The sequence below is a fragment of the Phragmites australis genome, chromosome 12 (assembly GCF_958298935.1).
Source record: "Phragmites australis chromosome 12, lpPhrAust1.1, whole genome shotgun sequence".
Taxonomy (NCBI): domain Eukaryota; kingdom Viridiplantae; phylum Streptophyta; class Magnoliopsida; order Poales; family Poaceae; genus Phragmites; species Phragmites australis.
In genome coordinates, this window is record NC_084932.1 from 4,135,590 (window position 1) to 4,142,748 (window position 7,159).

The following is a 7,159-nucleotide window of genomic DNA, read 5'->3' on the forward strand; positions in this document are numbered from 1 at the left end:
TGACACCACAATGTTCTTCGTAAGCGTTTTGATGCATCATTCACAATAGATCTCCAAAAGATAATTATTTTATGAATTGTTTATGTCGGTGAAGCATTTTGCATTCATTTCGCTCAAACATGTCATATCACGGTACATAAGCAAAAATGTCATATAAAGAGTCTTTTTCTTTTTTTTGTTTCCATCTTAGACTAAGTCCTGACTACAAGGATGAGCACACAAATACTACATGTTTCTTCACATATTGCCAAATGCCATATGATGCATACATGTTTTTTCAGACTACAGACTACATGTTTTTTCATACTATGCCCTGCCGAAGCCTACAAAGAGAAAAGGTTGAACCAGGAATCCTTAAGGCGGGCAGCGGTGCGGCGGGCGTCGGGGCACCAGTGCGATGGGCAGCGAGGCACCAAGGCGTCGAGCGTCGGGGCACCGGGGTAGTGGAGCACTGGGGCGGTGGGAGTCAGGGCACCAGGGCGAGCGTCGGGGCGGCGGAGGGAGTTGGAAATGTTGGGTCTTGCGGCTAGGGGTTGGGGCACCGAATTTATATTCAAAACTATCAATGTCGGTTATAGTATACAACCAGCAGTGATGCCCTAACATTTTACGACCGGTTGTATAACACAACCGGCAGTGGTACTTATAACTGGCTGTTGTATTTTACAACTGGCAGTGATACAATGTATTTTATTGCCGGTGCTATAACACTTCGTGAAAAAAGGCCATGGGTGATGGGTGATAACCGTCATAGGTGACGGGTCCCGCACCCGTCACCCCAAATGCATCACTGATGACTAGTCAAAAGTGTCGGCTAAGGACCCGTCACCAATGAGGTCATAGGTGATAGGTCCAAACCAGTCCAAACCATGACCCGTCACTGACGTGTGTCTCCCATGTGCTTGGGAGAAATACATAAGTGACGGGTTAATAGGTTACCCGTCACTTATATTAAGACACAAGTGATGGGTAACAAGGTTGCCCGTCACTTATTACTTAACATAAGTGATGGGTAAAGAGATTACCCGTCACTTATGTGTAGGTTACCTTGCAGGATTGTCCTGTTTCCTGGCTGCATTCTAGAGCATAGCCAGGATTTGGTAGTCGTGTTCTCCCTGCAAACAACAGCAATGCATCCAAATCCATATCGACAAACACACTTATATAAGAACTCACTTCATCACAGAATCGCAAAGGTTACAAAGTTCCATTCAATTCATATTACATAAGACCTCACAACCTAGGGTTTCTATAGTGCAACTCGCCATGTGGGTTGATGACTTCAGACATCATGAACTCGGCGATATTTGAAGATATTTGACCAATGGTTTCAGCTACACATTGATATCTTTTCGAGGTTGACTTGGCCCTTCGATCAGCAACGACATCATAAGGTACTTCCGCTTCATACACATATAAGGTGGAAGGTTGTAGATACATAGATTCACGGGCCAAGTGCTATGACTACTGCTCATGTTGCCGAAAGGATTCATCCCATATGTACTCAACTCGAACCTTATATTCCTCACGTCATGTGCGAATGTATTCTTATATTTTCTATCTATGTTCCTCCATTGCATGCCATCAACGAGGTGTCTGAGCATTCAATCTTTCTTGCGCTCTTCGGCGTGCCATCGCATCAACTGGGCATGTCTTTTGTTCGCCAACAATCGCTTCAAATGGAGGATTATAGGGAAATACCACACCACCTTAGCGGGGAGTCTTTTCTTCTTACGGTTCACCCCCACATCATCATCATTGTTGCGCCACTTGTACCGTGATGCTCCGCACACCGGACATGCATCAAATTCTGCAAAATCTTTGCGATACAGTATGCAGTCTTTTGGAAATGCATGTATTGTCTCTATTTCCAAACCCAACGGGCATACAACCTGCTTGGCCTAGTACGTGGTTTTAGGCAACATGTTCCCCTTTGGTAGCAAGTCACCCAAGAAACGTAACAACTCGTTGAAGCTCTTATCCGACCAACCGTTGCTAGCCTTCAATTGTAGCAGTGTCAGCACTGTATGCAGCTTTGTGTGCTCATCCTTACAGTTCGGGAACAAGGGTGCTTTAGAATCCTCTATCATACACTGGAACTTTTGATGTTATCTCTCACTAGTGAAGTCCCCCTCCCCATCACGCAACATCTGATCTATGTCATCTTCATTGTCGTGGACCAAAGTATCTTCATCGTTGTCTTTATTACCCATCATATCGTTGCCTCTATCTTCTTTGATAGTGGGTTGTCCTTAATGTTCAAACTCCTCATCTTCACCATATATAGCCAGGCTTGAAACCCCTCCGAAGCAAGTGTGTACGGATCTACTCTATGCTTGAAAACTGCTTCTCATTCTTGCAATCATTGCATGAACAACATATATAGTCATCATAATTAATTGGCTTGTACACCACAGCAACGCTAAAAAAAGCTTCTATGCCATTAAAAAACTCTGGACCGCTACGGTCAACATTGTACATCCATATTCGGTCCATCTGCAATTTTATCAATTATTATAAATCCATTGCATTAATATGAAATAACAATCAATTTAATTAATTATTATCAACAAAATAGAATAAAATACTAAATAATGATAAATAAATTCATACCTAGAATATCAAAACCTAAAATCGATTATCTTAAATTCACTAAGTCAATTGAAGCTCTAGCTCCTTCAAAATTTATCATCATAGAACAAGCACCTATTTTCAAAATATAGAGCAATCTAACAAAATGTAGATGAATCATAACCTACTTAACTAGATAATGTATACCTAAATTCGATTAGCTTAAATTCACTAAGTCACTTGGAGCTCCAGCTCCTTTAAAATTCATCATCATAGAACAAGCACTGATTTCCAAAATCTAGAGCAATCTAACAAGTAAATCTAAGTATAAATAAAATGTAGATGAATTTACTAACCTTGGAACACCTAGGTCACATGGATTCCACAAAATTTTGAAGCCTCGCCGTGCAAGCTCGCCGCAAAGAGCCGCCGCGCGTCGAGAGCCGCCGAGCAGAACAGAGCTCCTCTGTTATGTTCGGTCTCAGGGACAGAACCATTATATACTATGACACATCACTACCGGTCCATGACACCAACCGACAGTGATACTTCTTTATCACTTCCGGTTCATGAAACCAACCGGCAGTGATACAACACTACCGGCTCTTTTAACCAACTGGTAGTGATAACACAAGTATCATTGCCGATCTATTATACAAAACGGCAGTGTTGTATCACTGCCGGTTTGTAATAAAAACTGTCAATGATAGTACTTATCACTGTCGGTTCTCAACTGCTCACAGATTGATCGGTGGTGGACCTTGTGAACCGGCAGTGAAGAGGGGGCGCGAATGACTCTTTTTGTAATAATATTAGGTTCTACTTCCGGCTTTCTACTATCCTAAATCATGTACCATACTATTTATCTTAATCACGTCCATCTGTCATTAAAAATACCGAGTGCTTCAGCATAATTTTTTTAAAGAAAACAAATATTAATCTCCCTTCCAGAGAGAGAAAAATAAAAATCCCTCTATAAGAGGGAATTATTTCCCTCTCATAGAGGAAGAGAAATATTTATTTTCGTTTGGGTGCGAAAGAAAGTGATCTATATTTCTCTTAGTTCAGGAGGGAAAGAACTTTTGCCACGTCATGGGCGATCTTTAAATGTCGCCTGCTGAACGGATCGCCTGTTCAGCGGACAACAAGTGTCTATTTCTGCAATATTTTGAAATGGACGCATAGTCCTGTAATTTTTTTAAGAAATATAACAATAAAAAAATTCTTGGTTTCCTTGCACCTACTACTGGGCCACGTCCTGGGCCCCGACGCTCTCGGCGACGCGACGTCTCTTCGTGTGGCCGCGGACCAGGCCGCGTTGGCGCTAGCCGAGGTCCACGAATTGCAGGATCAGAGAGGAGAGACCGTGTTGGGCAGGCCTGGTCGGATTGCCGGCAGCTCGTGGCCTCAGCCGAGGGACACCTCAACCGGACGGCCGTTGCATCCCGGGACGCCGGCGTCGGGCTCGGACATGCTCGCGTGGCTCAGCGCGGCGCGCACCTGCCTCGACACATGCTGACGGGCTTTGCCGAGCTTGGTGCATCGCCCGGGCCGGACTTGAAAGACAAGGCGTGCCAGAGCAGACGTGGCCTCACGTCGATCAGGACTAGCTCCGACGTGACAACGACGGCCGCGTCTTCCTGCAATGTCGTCTTGACACTCCGGGTGACGCCGAATTGGTCGTGGTGAAGGACCGGACGGGCTATTTCTGTACTGTCAGGGAGGCAATCGATGCGGCGGCGAAGAAGCGGGGCAATGGTGGAAAGGTTGTGGTGTTACTGGTGTATCGTGTATGTCAAGGCCGGGGTGTACAACGAGTACATTGAGGTGTGGACGAGCAACTTGGTGCTTGTCTGCGATGGCATCGCCAGGACGGTGATCACCGGAACACTGGAGCGTCCGGGACGGCTACACCACACTCGGCTCTGCCACATTTGGTATACGTAGCTGCTTAGCTAATATGTGAATGATATACATGTAAACATGCAACGGTGACATGTACGCGTTCGAATGAAGGAAATGTTTATATGAAAATTGTAGCTTTGGAAGAGACCTATAACATTGTAGTTTACAACCTTTTTATTTAAAGTGATTTAGATGTCTAAATAATCATAAAAAATTCAAATAACAAGAGAGAAAACAAAACAATATCCTATTACTATATGAACAGTCACTGCCTAATGATGTGGATCTGAACACATATTGTGCAACTGAATGCATGGTGGATGGAACTATAAACTTACCATTAATATATAGCACATCATAGGAACAAATCCACATCAAAGCAAAATTTAAGAACACAATGTAGAGAGTGTCAGTTAGAGATAAATGGGGCACCCTGAGAATGATAATCTTCTTCTTCTTCTTCTTCTGTTCACACTTAACAGAGATGAACTGCAGGATTTGGTTCTTTCTAGATAAAACAAATAGCTTCTTTCATTGGTAAGCGACGTTTCAATTGACAACAAGGTGCCTATGGTGACTTCATCAATCTTTGAGCTCCGTATCTCCAGTCTTCAGTAGACACTATGTGAGTGAGTGCATGCGTGTGGTGGTATGAGTTTGTGCGTACGTCTATGAGTTATACTGGTGTTTCATATGAGAAAAATAATTGCTACAGAAGACGTATTAACTAAAATGTAAAGGAATAAAGGAGGGCAAATTCAACATCAATAGCCACTACTACGGAAAACCTCTTCCGCAACCCTCTATCACTTCTGTTTCTTGACAAGAACCGACAGTGATATGTTTCACTATTATTTTTTAAAGAAGTGGCAGTGACAATCCATCTAAAAATAAATCAACAGTAAAATATCATTATCAGTGCCGGTTCATGTCAAGAACCTACAATGATAGTCCATTATCAGTACCGATTCGGGTACGAACCGGCACTAATAATGGTTGAGTCCATCTTTGAAAATTGATAACTATTTCATACAGAGTCAGATGGAGATAATTTTTATATGAAAATTATAGCTCTCGATGATATCTGCAAATTTGTAGGTGGCAAATTTTTCATTTGAAGCTATCTAGATACCCAAATCTAGTCCAAAACCATTTTTTTATCCGACATGGTTCACTCATGCGAGTACCTAACATTTCTAAACTATATGAAATTGATAAAATTAGTAATAATATGGTAAAATGATAATATATCCAATGCTTAACTACTAAAAAATAATTAACATATTGTATATGCAATGCTCTTCTTTGACTTTCATGTGAGCCAACATAGCTCCAAGTTAGATGAAATATGGAATGATAAAAAAATATATAACTTAGGCAAATGATTCTCTCTCACAGTGGTAATTACATGGTATTCAACGCTTTAATTGATTCATATTGAAGCAGGGAAACAAGTGCCGGTTTGCATGTTTTTAGTGAGATATTCAAAAATTTATAAAATATTTATATAGTGTTGGATGAAAAAAGTATATAAAAAATTATAACCATCGACGAGATCTACAACTTTGTAGTCGATAACCTTTTCATTTAAAGTTATTTTGATGTTTAAATAATCATCAAAAGTTTTGAACAACTAGGATGAAAGGAAACAATATCTTAAATACTCTCAGCAATTAGTGATACGTGAGATGGTAAGAAGGTTTCATGCAAGATGAGAGGTTATGGGTTCAAACCCCACGAACCACGCATGCGTATTTTGCACGATTGGCTTGTGGTTTGTGTGGCAATTTTTTTTGGATTTTTTCAACATTGGAAATATGATATTCGGTGATATTATCACTATCGATTCATAATAACTATTGGTTCAGAAATCGGTAGTGATAGTCGTAGTTCCAATTTAAAAATTGTTAATGATGCCAGTTATAAACCCATATTGAAGGGTTTTGAAAGCAGCGAGCAATAGGCAAAATGTTAAGGAACCTCAAGGTATTCATCGATATACTGATGGGTCTTCGCCTGCTTGGATAAGCTTGTAGAAATTAGACTGGCCCAGTCTACTCATGGGTCATGGCTGGGGGTTTTCATATTCAATGATAACGTGACAAGACTGTCGCTGTCTCCATTAATTGCCTCGTTGGAAATTTGGGCCACTAGGGAAAGAGTCAAAGACTTCAAAAGTGCGAGTGTCTTCGGCATTAATTAGATGTTCACGTAAGATAAAAAATAACGTAACAAGATGATTAAGATAACTTTTAATACTTCATCTTAACTTGTTTCTTAGATATTTAATGATCATACCATATATGATTTTTTATGAGGGGGCAACAAATTAAATAAGACAGATGGAACTAAGTGTCTTTCATAAGACATAAGATAGACACAATATCCAATATAAGAAACAAGCTAAGAAATGCACTGTAGTGCTCAATGTCTATATTCATGTGTTGCATGAAACAAGCAAATCAATGGAAATCAATAGAAAATTAAATATGGGCTCATATTTTGAGATGTGAAAGAAGCTACGTGTTGAAGAGCTAATTTTATACTAGTGTCTATGTGATGTGGAAGTAGATAGATATTGCTCTAAAACATTTGTATTGAGAATGGCTTAAGAAAGAGAGAGAGTCAGCTAGTGTCTTCAAAAAGAAACAAGTTAGGCTCAATATCCAAGAAATAGAAACCA